The sequence below is a fragment of the Oncorhynchus gorbuscha genome, linkage group LG24 (assembly GCF_021184085.1).
Source record: "Oncorhynchus gorbuscha isolate QuinsamMale2020 ecotype Even-year linkage group LG24, OgorEven_v1.0, whole genome shotgun sequence".
Classification (NCBI taxonomy): Eukaryota; Metazoa; Chordata; class Actinopteri; order Salmoniformes; family Salmonidae; genus Oncorhynchus; species Oncorhynchus gorbuscha.
The window spans coordinates 30,349,247-30,369,183 of NC_060196.1; the positions used below are offsets into that span (position 1 = coordinate 30,349,247).

Here is a 19,937-nt window from a genome sequence, read left to right on the forward strand (position 1 = left end):
AAAATGTAGGCCTAATTAAATGAAGCATTCTAGGCTACCCTTCTACACTTGTACTATTAGAAATGGGAATATTTCACAATATCAGGACAGGAATACCACATTTGATGTTGAAGTTTCCCTATGAAAAGCAATGGAATTCCAATTAACAAAACTTGTATTGAGATGGAATGGAAATACTGTATCATTCTATTCGGGGACTGAGAAAAAAAGGATTAGGATTACAGTTGAGCCATGTTTACATTCATCTGCCATGTCTCTGCACACTTTCCTCTTGTCCCATGTCCATACCTTGGCTCAACCCTGACCCCAGCCATAACCCTAACCATGGCTTCATGTTCACACCACAGGTGGCTGATGAGGGGAGAACAGCTCATAATAACAGAACGGCGCATATGGAATGGAAAACATGTGTTGGATGTATTTGATACCATTCCATTAATGCCACTCCAGCCATTACCACGAGCCCGTTCTCTCCAATTAAGCTGCCACCAACCTCCTGTGGTCCACACCCTGGCTCAACCCGAACCCTAGCAATAACCCTAACCTTAGCCCAGCCTTATGTTCAACCCTAACCCTAATCTAAGTTTGTCATACTTTTATCCTACTTTTCCAAGTTTCGAGAGCTCAGCTCTGCCTGGCTCTCCCATTGACAATAGTGCCTTTTGCATCCCTTTGATATTTCAAGTAGAAATTGTGCCCCAATATTGCATTTTAAAAGCCTGTTATGTTAAAGTAAGTGCCCTTTAATATAGACCACATGGGGAATTAAATAAATCACATTTATTTTCTATATGAATAAAGACACACTAAAGTGCCAAAATCCAGCATTTTGATACGTCCCTCCGTGCACCCTCTGTCACTTAAACCACACAGTTGTCCAAGTTTTCACCCTAATTGAAAAGCTCTAGTTATTTTGTTGCTTTGACAAAGTCATTTAGTGTAATTAGTGATTCATTTACATCTGTCCCTCATTTTAAGGTCAATCCTGTTATTAAGTGAACTGAACTCTCTTTTTAGGTGAAACTGTTCCTTTTAAAATATTTTTCAAAAGAAACATTGAACATCTAATAGTCAAATCATAGTGTATAAGCAGGTGAGCTGGTTCTACTGTGTTTGCTGTTTTGTGGTGGAAAACTGAGCTGGCTGAGCATGACATGTCAACCCTGTTACCCATAGATAGACAGACTAGAAATATTCAAACAATAAAAAATAAAATAAAATGTGAAGCTTGCGTTCAATTGCTACTTCCTGTTGCACACAACAAGCTTCCATTCCCCCAATCAAAAGGGGATTTGTAGCTGATTTAAGATGAAATCGTCAACCATGTGACAGTCAACCTGTTACTATATTTGGCACTTCATAGGCACTTACTATAGCATTTTTTTTTAAAATGGGAAAACATCTTTTTTTATCAGTTGAACACGTGCTCTTTATGACAGAATTACAAAAATGTGTGAAATCCAGTGTTTTTTTCATGAAGTTACACTTCTCAAAAGGCATCGAATTGGTGGAATGGCCCAGCCCCAGTTCAATTTAAAAGTCAAATTGCAGACAGATTTGAAAAAATCTCAATATCAAATTATTTCTGAGTCCCTTACTGTGATTGTTTTCAATTAAAATGGCCAAAAAGAAACAAAAATAGCTTCTTAACAAAAGAGCAATTTCTCAAGAAAGAATTTAGATACGACTGTCTGGGAGTGGTCTGAGTGGGGTGGAGAAAACGTACAATTATTGACAGAGAGGTTTGGAACTCTTTTTCTTATTGGTCTAATTTACTAATTTACTGCCTGGTGATGTCACGAGACAGGCCAAAACTCTATCTCGCCAAAACAGGTTGACATTTCAAACAGCACTGACACTAAAAGGACATTATCATAATTTTCACAATTACACAGTATTATTCCAACCTCATAGTGTGGAAATATATATATAAAACATGGACAAATCTAGTTTTTGACTACTCTGGTCCTTTAACCACTGAATACAATATCCCTTAATCTGATATAATACAAGTTTATAGGAATAGAGATACATTTAAAATAAGAGCGACAGATATTGCATTTATAGGAAGTATATCCCATATATATTTAATTCTGTGTCTTCCCACCAAGCAGCAGTCTGCTTGCTTTATGAAGTTCACACTTTTTCAGATGCTGCTTATTCCATGCAATGGAACTCTGTTGACCCCTAAACCCAAGGCGGGATGGGAGGCCTATTGTATTGATGCAAATCAGTGGTACCAATTTAACATCCCACAATTCGATTAGACATCTGCATATTGAGCATCTGCCTCCTAAATCTGCCAATACCCCCCCCCCTCCAACCACACCCCCCGGGTAGCCCCCACGACCCCAGGGCAGCCTCAGTCCCTGGTTCCTCCCTCCCCCTGACCCTGTCAGACCCTTGCACAATTGTTGACCCCGCCCTAGAGACAGAGCAGCCGGAGTTCAAGGTAAATGTTATTTTCTCTGTCCGTCTGCAGCCTGCCCAGTCCTGCCCTTGCCCATAATCATATGCACCGCTCTTTTCACTTTCTCACAGTTGTCACCCATTGCACTAGATTTGACTGTCTTGAAAATGAAGCTTTTCAGTCATTTCACTGAAACGTTTTCCTTTTCTAATTTGGACCCCACAGATTGCTTTTCAATGGTGGGAATGATACAAAAGTGTGTCAAAAGTTTAAAGCAACATGCAACACACAGCATAAGTGGTAAAAACAACCCTAAAAACATATTCACGCAGTATGTAAGACCTTTATACATTTTAAGACATTACACAAACGATACATGGTTTGTGCTAGTGACAGCAGATCACATAGCTTTTCTATTTCTTATGAATAACCTGTAGGTAGCAATGGTAATTTATTTTAACAAAGCAGGAAAAACTAGCTGGCGTTAGTTCTTTTTTTTGTAACTCGTTTTCAAAACTTGACAGCATCATGCACCTAAAATTCTACCTTCACATCTTAAAGGTCAACGCAATTACTCACAAACACTAGTCTAATATACTAATTTAATACCTGATTTGTATGGTAATCTCTTCAGTTTTAATAGCTGTTAATAGGGGAATCAATATTCAAGTGGTGGGATTTTTAAAAATATATATACAGTACAAGTCAAAAGTTTGGACACACCTAGTCATTCAAGGTTTTTTCTTTATTTTTACTATTTTCTACATTGTAGAATAATAGTGATGACATCAAAACAATGAAATAATAGATATGGAATCATGCAGTAACCAAACAAGTGTTAAACAAATCTAAATATATTGTAGATTTTAGATTCTTTAAAAAAGCCAGCCTTTGCCTTGATGACAGCTTTGCACACTCTTGGAATTCTCTCAACCAGCTTCATGAGGAATGCTTTTCCAACAGTCTTGAAGGAGTTCCCACATATGCTGAGCACTTGTTGGCTGCTTTTCCTTCACTCTGCAGTCCAACTCATCCCAAACCATGTCAATTGGGTTGAGGTCAGGAGATTGTGGAGGCCAGGTCATCTGATGCAGCACTCCATCACTCTCCTTTGTCAAATAGCCCTTACACAGCCTGGAGGTGCGTTTTGGGTCATTGTCCTGTTGAAAAACAAATGACAGTCCCACTAAGTGCAAACCAGATGTGATGGCTCATTTGCTGCATAATGCTGTGGTAGCCATGCTGGTTTTAAGTGTGCCTTGAATTCTAAATAAATCACTGACACTGTCACCAGCAAAGCACCCCCACACCCCCACACCTCCTCCTCCATGCTTCACAGTGAGAACCACACATGCGGAGATCTTCCATTCACCTACTAGGCATCTCACAAAGACACGGCGGTTGGAAACAAAAATCGCAAATTTGGACAGATGGTCTAATTCCACTGGTCTAATCTCCATTGCCCGTGTTTCTTCTTCTTATTGGTGTCCTTTAGTAGTGGCTTCTTTGCAGAAATTCGACCATGAAGGCTTGATTCACACAGTCTCCTCTGAACAGTTGATGTTGAGATGTGTCTGTTATTTGAACTCTGTGAAGCATTTATTTGGGCTGTTACCTCTAATGAATTTATCCTCTGCAGCAGAGGTAACTCTGGGTCTTCCTTTCCTGTGGCGATCCTCACGAGAGCCAGTTTCATCATAGCACTTGATGGTTCTTGCGACTGCATTTGAAGAAACTTGAAAATTTCTTGAAATTTTCCGGATTGACTGACCTTCATGTCTTAAAGTAATGATGGTCTGTCATTTGTCTTTGCTTATTTGAGCTGTTGTTGCCATAATATGGACTTTGTCTTTTACCAAATAGGGATATCTTCTGTATACCACCCCTACCTTGCCACAACACAAATGATTGGCTCAAACGCATTAAAAATCCACAAATTATTTTATTATTTCTCCAGAAGAGTTATCCAGCTTATGTAAGTACCTCCTTTTTGTATTAGTAGGCTGGGATGAAGAAGAAATCTTAAAATAATAGTGTGCGTTCCAAGCAAGTTTAGGAGAGTCTCTGTGAGTCTCCTTCTTGAATAAATATTTCGTATAACTTCATGGATGCAGGGGTGTAATGTAACAAAGTAAAATACTTTGAAGTACTACTTAAGTATTTTTGAGGGTATCTGTACTTGACTTTACTATTACACATTTTTGACTACTTTTACTTTTACTACATTCCCAAAGATACTTTTTACTCAAATGCAATGCCTTTAGAAACTATTCACACCCCTTATTAAATTGATATGTTTTGTCACTGGCCTACACTGACCTACACACAACACCCCATAATGTCAAAGTGGAATTATGTTTTTAGATTTAAAAAAAAATAATTAATTGAATGAAAATGTCTTGAGTCAATAAGTGATCAACCCCTTTGATACGGAAAGCCTACATAAGTTCAGGAGTAGAAATGTGCTTAACAAGTCACATAATAAGTTGCATAGACTCACTCTGTGTGCAATAATAGTGTTTAACATGATTTTTGAATGACTACCTGATCTCTGTACCCCACACATAAAATGATCAGTAAGGTTCCTCAGTCGAGAAGTGAATTTCAAACACAAATTCAGCCTCAAAGACCTTTGAGATTTTCCAATGCCTCGCAAAGAAGTGCATCTGTTGTCAGATGGGTAAAAAAAATCAGACATTGAATGTCCCTTTGAGCATGTTGAAGTTATTAATTACGCTTTGGATGGTGTATTAATACACCCAGTCACTACAAAGATACAGGCGTCCTTCCTAGCTTAGTTGCTGGAGAGGAAAGGAAACTACTCTGCGATTTCACCAGGAAGCCAGTTACAGAGTTTAATGGCTATGATAGAAGTAAACTGAGGATGGATCAGCAACATTGAACATAGACTTAACAAAAATATAAATGCAACATGCAACAATTTCAAAGATTTTACAGAGTTACAGTACATATAAGGAAATCAGTCAACTGAAATAAATTCATTAGGCCCTAATCTATGGATTTCACATGACTGGGAATGCAGATACACTATATGACAAAAAGTATGTGGAAACCTGCTTGTTGAATATCTCATTCCAAAACCATGGGCATTAATATGGAGTTGGTCCCACATTTGCTGCTATAACAGCCTCCACTCTTCTGGGAAGGCTTTTCACTAGATGTTGGAACATTGCTGCGGGGACTTGCTTCCATTCAGCCACAAGAGCATTAGTGAGGCCGGGCATTGATATTGGGCAAAGGCCTGGCTCGCAGTCGGCGTTCCAATTCATCCCAAAGGTGTTCGATGGGGCTGAGGTCAGGGCTCTGTGCAGGCCAGTCAAGTTCTTCCACACTGATCTCAACAAAACATTTCTTTATGCACGGGGGCATTGTCATGCTTAAACAGGAAATGGCCTTCTCCAAACTGTTGCCACAAAATTGGAAGCACAAAATCATCTAGAATGTCATTATATGCTGTAGTGTTAAGATTTCCCTTCACTGGAACTAAGGGGCCAAGCCCGAACCATGAAAAACAGCCCAAGACCATTATTCCTCCTCCACCAAACTTTACAGTTGGCACTATGCATTGCGGCAGTTAGCGTTATCCTGGCATCTGCCAAACACAGATTTGTTCATCGGACTGCCAGATGGTGAAGCGTTATTCATCACTCCAGAGAGAACCCATTTCCACTACTCCAGCCGACGCATTGCATATGATGAACTTCGGCTTGTGTGTGGCTGCTAGACAATGGAACCCCATTTCATGAAGCTCCCAAAGAAAAGTTATTCGGCTGATGTTGATTTCAGAGGCAGTTTGGACTTGGTAGTGAGTGTTGCAACCAAGGACAGACAATTTTCACGCACTATGCGCTTCAGCTTTCACTGGTCCTGTTCTATGAACTTGTGTGGCCTAACACTTCGTGGCTGAGCCGTTGTTGCTTCTAGATGTTTCCACTTCACAATAACAGCACTTAAAAGTTGACCGGGCAGCTCCAGCAGGACATAAATTTGACAAACTGACTTGTTGGAAAGGTGGCATCCTCTGACGGTGCCACGTTGAAAGTCAGGGAGCTCTTCAGTAAGACCATTCTACTGCCAATGTTTGTTTATGGTAATTGTGTGGCTGTATGCTCGATGTTATACACCTGTCAGACAGTAATATGATGGGATGTCCTCATACTTTTGTATATATAGTGTATTTTGAATCCACTTCATTAGCCAAGGGGTCGTGAAACGTTCACACAGACGTAAAGGGGAACAAATAGTGTCAATTCATGTAAATATATATATATAATCACCACATTTGGAGTTACAAGGTTTTCCTCTGAGAGCAACAATTGAACAATATAAATCTATGTAACTGAAGTGATTTGGTCAAATGTAACTGAGTAAAAAGTAAGTGACTTCTTTCAGAAATGACTTGCTTTAGAGTACAAGTACAGCTCCCAGAGAGTAACTACAGAGAGTAGTACTAGTTCATCCAAGCTCATCCACCTCTGCCCTCTGGCTAGAAGCTCGTTTTGAATTTTTCTTTTACATTGAAACCTGCCCTGTGATTTTTTAGGACCTTGTGTTTTCAATCACAGATAATAGAAATGCCGTTTTCACATACACTACCGTTCCAAAGTTTGGGGTCACTTAGAAGTGTCCTTGTTTTTTAAAGAAAAACACATTTTCTGTCCATTAAAATAACATCAAATTGATCAGAAATACAGTGTAGACATTGTTTATGTTGTTGTAAATGACTATTGTAGCTGGAAATGGCAGATTTTTATGGAATATCTACAGTACAGGCGTACAGAGGCCCATTATCAGCAACCATCACTCCTGTGTTCCAATGGCACGTTGTGTTGGCTAACCCAAGTTTATCATTTTAAAAGGCTAATTAATCATTAGAAAACCCTTTTGCAATTATGTTAGCACAGCTGAAAACTGTTGTCCTGATTAAAGAAGAAATTAAACTTACCTTCTTTAGACTAGTTGAGTATCTGGAGCATCATTTAACATTTACATTTAAGTCATTTAGCAGACGCTCTTATCCAGAGCGACTTACAAATTGGTGCATTCACCTTATGACATCCAGTGGAACAACCACTTTACAATAGTGCATCTAAATATTTTAAGGGGGGTGAGAAGGATTACTTTATCCTATCCTAGGTATTCCTTAAAGAGGTGGGGTTTCAGGTGTCTCCGGAAGGTGGTGATTGACTCCGCTGTCCTGGCGTCGTGAGGGAGTTTGTTCCACCATTGGGGAGCCAGAGCAGCGAACAGTTTTGACTGAGCTGAGCGGGAACTGTACTTCCTCAGTGGTAGGGAGGCGAGCAGGCCAGAGGTGGATGAACGCAGTGCCCTTATTTGGGTGTAGGGCCTGATCAGAGCCTGGAGGTACTGAGGTGCCGTTCCCCTCACAGCTCCGTAGGCAAGCACCATGGTCTTGTAGCGGATGCGAGCTTCAACTGGAAGCCAGTGGAGAGAGCGGAGGAGCTGGGTGACGTGAGAGAACTTGGGAAAGTTGAACACTAGACGGGCTGCGGCGTTCTGGATGAGTTGTAGGGGTTTAATGGCACAGGCAGGGAGCCCAGCCAACAGCGAGTTGCAGTAATCCAGACGGGAGATGACAAGTGCCTGGATTAGGACCTGCGCCGCTTCCTGTGTGAGGCAGGGTCGTACTCTGCGGATGTTGTAGAGCATGAACCTACAGGAACGGGCCACCGCCTTGATGTTAGTTGAGAACGACAGTTTGTTGTCCAGGATCACGCCAAGGTTCTTAGCGCTCTGGGAGGAGGACACAATGGAGTTGTCAACCGTGATGGCGAGATCATGGAACGGGCAGTCCTTCCCCGGGAGGAAGAGCAGCTCCGTCTTGCCGAAGTTCAGCTTGAGGTGGTGATCCGTCATCCACACTGATATGTCTGCCAGACATGCAGAGATGCGATTCGCCACCTGGTCATCAGAAGGGGGAAAGGAGAAGATTAATTGTGTGTCGTCTGCATAGCAATGATAGGAGAGACCATGTGAGGTTATGACAGAGCCAAGTGACTTGGTGTATAGCGAGAATAGGAGAGGGCCTAGAACAGAGCCCTGGGGGACACCAGTGGTGAGAGCGCGTGGTGAGGAGACAGATTCTCGCCACGCCACCTGGTAGGAGCGACCTGTCAGGTAGGACGCAATCCAAGCGTGGGCCGCGCCGGAATGCATCAGCATTTGTGGGTTCCATTACAGGCTCGAAATGGCCAGAAACAAATAATTTTGTTCTGAAACTCATCAGTCTATTCTTGTTCTGAGAAATGAAGGCTATTCCATGCGATAAATTGCCAAGAAACTGAAGATCTCGTACAGACTAGTTGCGTATCTGGAGCGATGCTGTGTACTACTTCCTTCACAGAACAGTGTAAACGGGCTCTAACCAGAATAGAAAGAGGAGTGGGAGGCGCCGATGCACAACGGAGCAAGAGGACAAGTACATTAGAGCTTCTAATTTGAGAAACAGATGCCTCACAAGTCTTCAACTGGCAGCTTCATTAAAAGTACAAGCAAAACAACAGTCTCAACGTCAACAGTGAAGAGGCAACTCCGGGATGCTGGCCTTCTAGGCCGGTAACCATGGTTGACAGAGGAAGAACAATGATTCCAACCACCACCCTCCTTTTGAAGCTTCCAGTCTGTTATTCAAACTCAATCAGCATGACAGAGTGATCTCCAGCCGTGTCATCGTCAACACTCACAACACTCACAACGAGAGAATCACTGACATGATGTCAGCTGGTCCTTTTGTGGCAGGGCTGAAATGCAGTGGAAATGTTTTTGGGGGATTCTGTTTATTTGCATGGCAAAGGGGGACTTTGCAATTAATTGAAATTCATCTGATCACTCTTCATAACATTCTGGAATATATGCAAATTGCCATCATACAAACTGAGGCAGCAGACTATGTGAAAATTGATATTTGTGTAATTCTCAAAACTTTTGGCCACGACTGTACAATGAGGAATACAATTGGCTTGATTCAATTTGAATTCCATGAGACCAAAAGGGAGGACAGAACTTGAGTTACATTTTTATAACTCCTTGGAAACAATTTTTCGATCTACATCCAGCTAGCAAGTTTCTTAGAATGCTGTGTCATATCAGTCCAGCATGTTTAGAAGCTATAGGTGAGACTCAACTCCAGCTCAGTGATCCTCCTGGCTACAGAGACATTAAATGGGCTCTGAAAATGGAGGCCTAAAATATATTTGTGTACCGAATACTTTGAACTCTGTCCCTATGTATCTTGGCAGGAAGTGACTATCACATTGGTGTAAAATGACCATTTTTGGTCCTTCTCCCAGCCTGCACTGGGGGAGAGGACGGAGGGACAGAATGGCTCTCCGGGTCACATCAACATGGGTAGAGATTTAAAGAGATTGAACCCAGGGAACTTACCATTTCCTAGAGACATAGCCCTCTTCTCTTTACGTCTGGAAACTCAAAAGAGCAAGTGGAAGTGGCACAATTTATGTGGTCATGGCATTGCTGCATCTAGCATGAACAAAGGTCAGTAAAGGGGCAATCCCAACTTCCACTCTTGTCAAATGTTCACTTGGTCTCCTATTATTATTAATGTTATTCACACCAAAACTTTTGTACTGTGTGTTTTATTACCTACCTTTTTTAGCATTTTGAAAATGTATACTTGAATATTTTACTCGTTCAAATGGTAATCATTGGAATGGAGATGCACATTCTGGTGTAATGAAACAAAAATCTGTGGCACAATCTATCTCTAACAAATCAAGTTCATTGAATGATCGAACTACACTAGGACATTTCGTTAAAGATGCATCCACACTTTCCCATATTTCCTTGTTTATTCTGTAAATTATGGGATATAGCCGAACACTAACAGAAATCTAAGATTGAGTTGTCAACTCTCTTGATAAAAATGTGTCCGTTGTGTATCTTAGCCACCGCTCTTTTTGGGCATATCTGTAGCTACAACGCAACGTTAAACACTTTGGTCCCTCATCTTCTTGCTCTGAACAGTGTTTCTGGCGATTCACAAAAGGTGTCAAACGGGGGCATTGGACTTGGTCTGCCATGTTCTCCCATGGCTGCCTTTAATCCAATTACTGTCGGCCATGACGCATGGATCATGGCCTTTCATCCCCTCCTCATTAGGGTCTTTGGGCTGTGCTGTTTACTATTGGGGTGTTGGTGTAGCTTTAATTGCATTGTAAGCTATTCACCCCATCCCTGTGTCATAACGTGTTGTCCTCTGATTCAGTTATAACCCACCGTTTGGATCATAGTGCTGAATGGGTTCGCTATTTGGGCCAGTGGGTCATTTTCTATCTTTTTCTCACCACGTTAGTTTAGACTGAATTAACATTTCAAATTTGGCACTTGAGATCTGTACCATTTTGAACACTTGAACGTTTAGCTTGGCCTGATAACTGCAGATTTAGAAGCAGTTGATATGAAATGAATGAATCTTAATGCCTGTGGGGGAATGGAGATTCAGGCTTTGCTGTGGTGGTCTGGTGTTCAAACCAGTTCCATGCAGTCCATGTGTTCCAGGTTGGAAACACCTGGAACTCTTTGCTACATTGAGCAAATGGTGATAAATTGGCCCTCTCATTCTTTTCTATTGTCTGTGAGGATTTTTGATTCAAACGCGACCTGAATGAAATGTCGCAAATACCCAATTGTTTTCCCTGAGCATCACTTATCTAGGCACAGATCTGGCACACACAGCCCTCTGTGGCTCTCAATAGCCACATTTGCGTGGACATTGGCCAGAGTCAATTGCCTGTCGAATGATATGCACGATTAGGCATCAGTGGATATTGGGCCTAATGCGCCGAGCCTCCTATAGAGCCTGGACAGTGGGCCCCCTCACTGAACCCCTCACCCTCCTCGCCCCCTCCCTTGTCCCCTCCCCTTTTTGTCTCACTCAGTTCAATGTTAATGTCCAGCAGTGTCCAGTCAGCCAGCTCCCGCGCACAACCCTTCCTTCCCTCTTTTCTCACCCTCGCCTCCTCTTGTGTGCTGTCCAGCTGGCTGTGACCTCTGACCCGGAGACCCTCACTCCTGACCCTTGGACCCGTTCCCACGCCACACCCTTTTGTGTGGACCTCGCCATGGCAACGCCGTGGTCACTGCTGCTACGGTAACAGATGGACAGGCTTCTGGAAATAACTTCATTTGAGCCGCTGAAAATCGGACTTGTGTACCCCCCCCACACACACCCCAAATCCACACACACACACACACACTCCCTCCACCCTTGCACTCCTCGCCCCGCAACTCCTTCGATTCATTTCAATGCAGGGCTTCTGGTCATGCGATCAGATAAATTCATTACCGCGGCAATCTCCGATTTATCCTGGCATGTGCACAGAAAATACACATAGGAATAAGAAGAGCATGTTGTCAATGCGGTAAGCCGCAATAGGGACTAACTACATACGCAAACATCCTACTTCACAGTGCTGCTATTTGTGGTCGGGAGTGGGAGTGGTAACTGACTTCAACAGTTCGTTGTAATTATTAGCTAAACAACTTTGATTAGCCATATTGTTTTCTCACATTCTGCAAAGGGTGGCTTTAAGGAGAGTTGTAAATAGACAGACTGGAGCAATAGAGATTTGTATGCTAGTCCAAAAAAAATGGAAAGAACAATAGTATCATTAACATCACCAATAAGGTGCTTGCAGAAAATTAAGCATCACTAATTTTTTTTAAAAATGTACTGGACAAATTCACTTAATTCTAGGGCAAATGTGTTAAGTTGTGTTGCATGGGCCTGTGACCATGTTGATGTTGACGAATAAAGCTGTCTGATCGTCAGTGCAGTTTTACCTCACATTCAGAGTAAACAAACAAACAAACAAAATGACTCCTATGAAACTGTCGAATCCCTCCAAAACCATCATATTTCACAAATCTGTACAATTAGGTTTGTGAAAGTAAATCTCATAGGCTGCATCTACACAGGCAGCCCAATTCTGATATTCTTTCCACTAATTGGTCTTTTGACCAATCACCTCAGATCTTTGTGTGTTAGATATTTTTCAGAGCTGACCTGATTGGTCAAAAGACCAATTCATGAAAAAAGATCAGAATTGGGACACCTGTATAAATGCCGCCATATAGACCTAGACGAAAACAACACTATGAAAAACAAAATTATCTCTCAGTTTTATATTATTATATTATTTATATACGTTTTATATATAGATCTATTTTTCAAACACTTTGATATAGGAAGAGGTTAGTTAAATATACAGCATAGCATACAAATGTGGGAGATGTTTCCTGCACAGCTCAGCCCAACAGGCTGACCAAGGGGCGCCAATGGTGACCCTTGAAAAATGGACCATTGAGGTGAAATCACACAAGCGCAGCCACTTATTCCATTTTGTATTTTGTATTCCTCTGTCCCGCATCTGCATCACTATCTTCCCCTCTCATTCCAACCCTCCCTCCACCCTGCCCCCTTCTCCCCCCCTGCCTCTCGCCCAGTTCATTGTACCAAAAGAGATTTTCTTCATTGAGGCCCAGTCTCTTAGGTAACCCCAGTGCTGCATGAAATGAGGAGAGAGAGAGAGAGAGAGAGAGAGAGAGAGAGAGAGAGAGAGAGAGAGAGAGAGAGAGAGAGAGAGAGAGAGAGAGAGAGAGAGCGACAGAGAGAGAGAGAGCAACAGAGAGAAAGAGAGGGGGGAGGGAGAGGGAGAGGGAGGAGGGGGAGAGTGAAGGAAATCGACAGACAGAAGGAGGAACGGCAGAAAGGGTTGGAGAACGCGAGGGAGAAGGATGCAAGAGCAGAGAAGGCAAGAGTTAAGATGCTAAAGTAGGACAAGTGTGCCAGACGTCAAAGGCAACACAGTTAAAGCAAGAACACATCTGAGGGAGACAAGAGAAAAAAATATTTCAGGACGAATTTCTACGCCTTTGAGCAACAGGGTTTTATTTCAATGTTTTTTTAGTTTTAAAAAAAAACTTTACGGTTTTTAGGCCTCAACTAGGTCTTGTTGCTTTTTTTTGTCTTTAAGGTACATTCATGTATCTCAACATAGCTTGGACACATCGGTACACTTTCATTGTTGTACCAATGTGAACGCAACCATGCTTGAGGTGGTCTACAGTGACCTGTTATGACCTGTTGTGATACAAGAGCAGTAGTTAAGGCTGAATTCAGGGTTAGAGGTCGTATCTGTGGCACGGAGCCTCTTCACAGACCAGATGCAGCAGTTGGACTCATTGGATTCCTTGCCGGGACAGTGGAACAACCTACCTGCTACTCAACAGCTAACTACCACTTTGAAGAGACCTCTCAAGATGAATGGGTGAAAATGGGTGACTAGCTTATATTTTCCAATAGTGGCTGATGTTCAGAAAAGGAAACAAACTTTATTGAACCTTCTAAACATCCTCTGTGGGGAAAAAAGTTGACGAAGTAACTGTAAAAGTACTGATTTCCTTTTTGATATGTCTAAAGATAAGAGGCTAACCACCGTTTTCCGGAATCAAATGTCAAAATGAAAGGGCTTTTTCTCAATTCAAAAGAAAAACCAGTCTTTATAAGACTTTTAAAGATAACTTTTTAGTTCAATAGTATCTAGTCAAACAAATAAATGTAAAGTTTAAGTATATTAAATACTTTAATTCTCTTTGTGGGGCATGCTGCGCTGCTCTTCAGTTGTGAGCAGCACATGGAGCATCAATGAATGGCTGAGGTCTTTCAAAAGCCGCCCATATTATTCGTTTTGATACGGCTCACATAGAGAGACAAATGTTGCATTGAGTAATTCAGTTTGGGGGGCTACTTTTGTTTCAAATTCTCACTTTTGTTTCCGGCTCTTACCTTGGCTGCTCATGTGTTAACACTCGGCTGCACTAAGTTATCATAGGGAGCTTTTGTCTCTTTGATCCGTGTGACAATGGGGACTGCTTTTGTATTGGTCACGTTACTGCTGCCTTGGGATGCCGCCCTGCGTTCATCATTATGTCACGTACACACGGAAAGGGTGGATGAGTTAGGGTTTCAGAGGCCTTCATTTCCCTACACGTTTCTCTGTGTCCTCTGTCTATCCAAACGTCCGTCCATCCATCCCTGCTATGTGCTGACCCAGGGGGTCCGGAGCTGATTGTCCAAACGCAATTCTTGTGTCTGCCTCCATGAAACCAGGAGTTGTGGATGGACATCACGCCCCTGACCTCCGGAAATCTCCGGTAATGCAGACATGGAAGGGACAGAAGGAAACATTTTGGTGTAAATGGCCAATGTGTTATATATATTTTTTTACCACACTGGGCTTTTTCTGCATACTTATTTTCACCTCTACCATCCTCCAGCTTCTAAATGTGGCTCACAGTGGCGGCTAAGAGCCAGAACAAGAGGTTGAGTCTACTTGGAGGCTGAAGTCATGAGATGGAGAGATGAATAGCACTTATCATGTTAAGTACAGTTGAATGTGTCCGGTTTGCACTTCGGTCCTTGTTTTCTAGGTTGCTTTTTCTTTCACAGCTATTTAGACAAGGTCCTAAAAAGATACGCACTTCTAGCAGGAACGGGGAGAGAGTGAGAGGAAATTTGATTGAATGAATTGTGTGTGTGTGTGTGTGTGTTTGCATTTGCCTGTGTTTGACAAAGTTCAGGGGTCAGGCTACGGAAGAATAGGGAAAACGAGAGCGAAAGTAAAGGATTTGGAGAAGGTGGGGAGAGAGGGGGCTTGGGGCGAGAGAGGGGGATTATCAGGGAGGGAGAGATTTCGGAAGAGAAAGAAGAAGGAGGAATAGAGGGCAAGATTACATTTTTGGAGGGAAAGACTAGAGAAAGAGAAAAAAAATGATAAAGTCGCGACAGGCCCAAACCCAGTGCACACTCTTAGAAAATAGGGTTCAAAACGGGTCTACAGCTGTCCCCAAACAATAACTATTTTTAGTTCCATGTTGAACCCTCTGTGGAAAGGGTTGTACATGTAACCAAAAAGGGTTCTACCTGAAACCAACAGGGGATCTTCAAATGATTCTCCTATGGGGAAAGCCGAGGAATCCTTTCTGGTTCTAAATAGCACCTTTTTTTCTAAGAGTGCATAGAGAGAGGGAGAGTACAAAATAATGAAGTTGAGAGAAAAATGGTCAGGGAGGAAGTTCGAGTGAGACTCGGGGCAATATGTATAGAAAGAAAAGAGAAAGAGTGAGGGGGAAAGAGAGAGGCAGAGAGCGAGAGAGATCAAGAGGGAGGCAGCATTAATATGCTAATGGCCTGAGTGAATGCACAACAGGCCCACTGACCAGGCTAATCACGGGTGGACACACACTGGGGCTAATCCTTAACGCAGAGCTTTCACACACACCCCCGCGCACACACACAGAGATGTACGCGCAAACACTACAAAACACACACACACACACACACAAATTCAAACCCACCCACACATTTACTATTTGCACTGACCCACACAAATAACACAATTTCTGAATGCAGATGCTTATTGACCACATTTTGCTTGTACTAGCAAAAAATCACAGGAACACGGGGGCACAATGCTCTCTCTCTCTCTCTCACTTACTCACTCACTCACACACACAGTTGTTAAGTCACTATCACCATGGTTATTGAGCTCTCTGAAGCCATGATTGGATTCTGTGGACAGAATGTGTCCTCTGATGGGGTTTCTACCACTCGTTTTGTGAGGGTTTTCTCTTCACTCTTCACTGCTCTGAGCTGGTGTCAATGAAGCCACTAATATTTCCTGAAGAGAGATTAGCTGCGATATGTAGGTCTAACCCAGGCTGAAGGAGTGGAAGTTTTGAGTGAGCACAGGAAAGTAATGCCCGTTATTCAAAACAAGTCCTGTAATAAATGCTGTGTTCGTAACTATGAGCTTCCATGTTACATGTATTATCAAGTCTTTCACTTAAATAAACACTTATCAAATTAGTTGGTGACTTTTTCTGTTTTTTTGATTAGTAGCTATATATGAATGGAATCAAAATGCTTTACACGAATACAATTAAGTGTGTTTGTTATTCATCTGAAGAGTTGAATTCAAAACAGGCACACTAAGACGGATATCTACAGTAACACAGATGTAACCTGACTAAGATTTGGATTTAGGTATTGTATCTTGAGCGGGTCAGTTGGCTACCCAGGGTTAAGCACAAGCGACCACTCAAGTCGAGTGGGGCTTAGAGGGGAGCAGTGGAGACAGCTGGTGGCCGATATTAGAGCAGCACCTCGGGGCAACCTAGCCCGACACTGACATAATGATCACATGGCTCAGCTAAGCTAGGCTAATGCTAACTGTGCTCTTGCCAACTCGTACTTCTGGCAGCAATTATGACAACGATGCAGTTGGAGTGACACAAAACCTTTATTTATGAAATGTGTTATTCTACATTGCACCAATAGCACTCTCTAGGCAAACAATACTAGTACTGTAGTGAGCATTTGTTTATGAAATAACATGAGAAGAATCACATAATGCCGTTAAAACATGATGATAATAATCAAATAAAGAGCAAGGAAGTGCAGCCATAGCACAACCAATAGAAACTTAACACTCATTTCATTTAATTGGGTTTGGATTCAAATCCCATCAGGTCTACACCAGTCCCATGGTATCTGGAAAACAGAAAACGGACCTAAGTTCAGCGTCTCTACGGTCAACTTTAGTTCGTGCTATTGGGGAATCTTGGGACGCTTACCCTACCCTAAACCCTACCCTAACCATTATCCTAACCTTAACCCTAACCTTTATACATTTGAAATGACTTCAACTGCATTTCAAACTTTTTACATTTCAACTTCAATGGGGTGAGGTCAGAGTTGGATGACCCATGGACTACACTTAGACTTTTCAGTCAACTTCACCCTAGTCTGTCACCTGGGCTGCTCTCTCCAGGTCCGGCTTCAGCTCTGGTCCTCAGAGAAACCATCTCCAAATGTACACCTTCCCCACGCCTCCTGGTGGTCTAAGAAAACACACACCAAGAGTCAGTGATATAAAAACAAATCCCAGGTAAAATACAATCCAACTGATTTTTTCAGTGACTAAACCAAGACTTCTAAAATATTCATTTTGTTCACCTGACTTGTCACATTTTAATGTCTTTACCTTGATGTACAGATAGATGGCAGTGTTGGCTGTCAGTGATATCTGAAGTACTTCAACCAGTCTGATGATGAAAGCTGTCAGAGGAGAGGCTGCAGCAGAAACACATTTAATTAGTGGATTGCCAAGCATCAGATTCATTCATGGAAAATCTGTTAATGTCAAAGTTCCAAGTATGGTTCATGTTTAGTTACCTGTGACAGTGAGGGAGAGGAGATCACTCTCGGAGGAGAAGTTATGAGAAAAAACATAAATCTCATAAACACAGCTGTAGTTCCCTTGGTGGGAGTCATCTGCAGTGAGAAAGAGGAAGGCAGCAGAGTGATTGACAGCTGGCTGAGTCTGGGTTATGTTGGAGTCAGGGTATGATAATTTGCTAATAAATTCATTAAAAATCCTACAATGTGATTTTCTGGATTGTTTTGTCTCATTTTGTCTGTCATAGTTGAAGTGTACCTATGATGAAAATTACAGGCCTCTCTCATCTTTTTAAGTGGGTGAACTTGCACAATTGGTGGCTGACTAAATACTTTTTTGCCCCACTGTATTCTCACCATTAAAACACCCCTACAGCGAAGTCCAAACGTTTTTTGGATATTGACACATTTTTGGTTGTTTAGGCTCTGTGTTCCAGCACTTCTAAAATAATACAATGACTACGAGGTTAAAGTGCACACTGAGCTTTCATTTGAGGGTATTGTCATTCGTATCGGTTGACCCGTTTAGAAATTACAGCACTTTTTGCACATAGTCCACTTTTAGGGAACCAAAAGTATTTGGTCAAATTCACTTGTGTATTAATGTTGTCAAAAGTTTAGTATTTGGTCCCATATTCCCAGCATGCAATGACTACATCAAGCTTGTAACTCTACACATTTATTTGATTCATTTGCAGTTAGGTTTTGGTTGTGTTTCAGATTATTGTACCCAATAGCAATTAATGGTAAATAATGTATTGTGTAATTTTGGAGCCACTTTTATTGTAAATAAAAATAGAATATGATTCGAAACACTTCTACATTAATATGGATGCTACCATGATTACAGACAATCATGAATGATGAGTGTGTAACGAATGTCGTCGGGAGAAGGAGAAGACCGAGGTGCAGCGTGGTAAGTATTCATAATACCTTTTAATCAATACGACTACTTGAACAAAAAACGACAAACGAACAGATGTGCAAGGTGCAATACACAAAACAGAAAACAACTACCCACAAACACCAGGTGGGAACAGGCTACCTAAGTATGGTTCTCAATCAGAGACAACGATTGCCAGCTGCCTCTGATTGGGAACCAGGCCAAACACATAGAAATAGAAAACATAGAACACAAAACATGGAATGCCCACCCCAACTCACTCGTTGACCAAAATAGAATAGAGACATAAAAAAGGGAACTAAGGTCAGGACGTGACAGAGTGAATAATGATGAGTGAGAAAGTGAGAGGCATAAATATCCCCCTCCCCCCGCCCCTAAACGCTAACCTCCCCTGTTATTTGTAAAGGTACATGTTAGGTTAGCATATCTTGGGGGTATGATCTTTGAGCCTCTGTAACTTTCTCACTCATCATTATTCACGATTCACTCAGAATTTCACCTCATAGTCATTGTATCGTTTAAAATCCAAAGTACTGGAGTACGGAGTTAAAACACCCAAAAATGTGTCACAGTCCAAATTAAGATTTTCTTTCCAAAGCGCTATATACATTTTTAGAATGTTGGTCAATTTGATTGTATTGTTTAAAGAACTTAGAAAAGAGATTGGTGGGTTTTTCATGATCTAATCATGATATGGGGATGTTCAATGACAGTCATCCCAGCTAGTACATAACGTTCTGAGAACCATAGGTTTCTTAGAGCTTGGTGAGAGCGTGGTTGTCCTATGCTTAGACCTTCCCACAACTTTCTGTGAATGGTGCAGGATAGTTGATGGCACTTTTGGACATTCTCATCACATTTAAGGAACTTGACAAAATTAACGTTTCATTTCATTACTTTAACAGAATGTTTCCTAAAAGTTAAAACATGGTTACACTTCGTTCCAATTTTGGTCATGTTCTAGGAACGTTCTCCAACTAGTTTGACACTGGGAATGTTCTCAAACAGTTTAGAGAACATTAAGAAACAATGTTCTTCGGTGGGAATGTCAGTAATTCAGGACAATGTTTTCTTCAGGTTTCCTCATTCTATTTAAAGTTATGTTCTGAGATCATTAATAAAAACGTTTCATAAAAACCACAAGAAAACTTTAGTAATGTTCAAAGAACGTTGTAAGTATGTTATTTAAATACATATACATTCTGTTCTCTGTGTTGTCAATTAATTGGCCACATCTGATCTTAATTGTCATGTTTTGTCTTATATTGTCTTGTCATTTTGCTTTTCCCTCTGTTCGTTTTCCCCCTGCTGGTCTTTTTAGG

At 41.6% G+C, this 19,937-nt stretch overlaps 1 long non-coding RNA gene across 1 annotated transcript in view; it reads right to left on the bottom strand.

Annotated features, from left to right (window-relative positions):
* Window positions 1–16,821: 16,821 nt before the first annotated feature.
* LOC124012015 overlaps window positions 16,822–19,937 on the bottom strand; it is a 29,149-nt gene continuing 26,033 nt past the window's right edge. Inside the window, exons 3-6 of the long non-coding RNA XR_006834636.1 lie at window positions 17,709–17,807; window positions 17,518–17,606; window positions 17,287–17,374; window positions 16,822–17,024 (exon numbers count right to left, since the gene is read on the bottom strand). This is a non-coding gene — a long non-coding RNA (uncharacterized LOC124012015). The remainder of the gene's footprint in view (window positions 17,025–17,286; window positions 17,375–17,517; window positions 17,607–17,708; window positions 17,808–19,937) is intronic.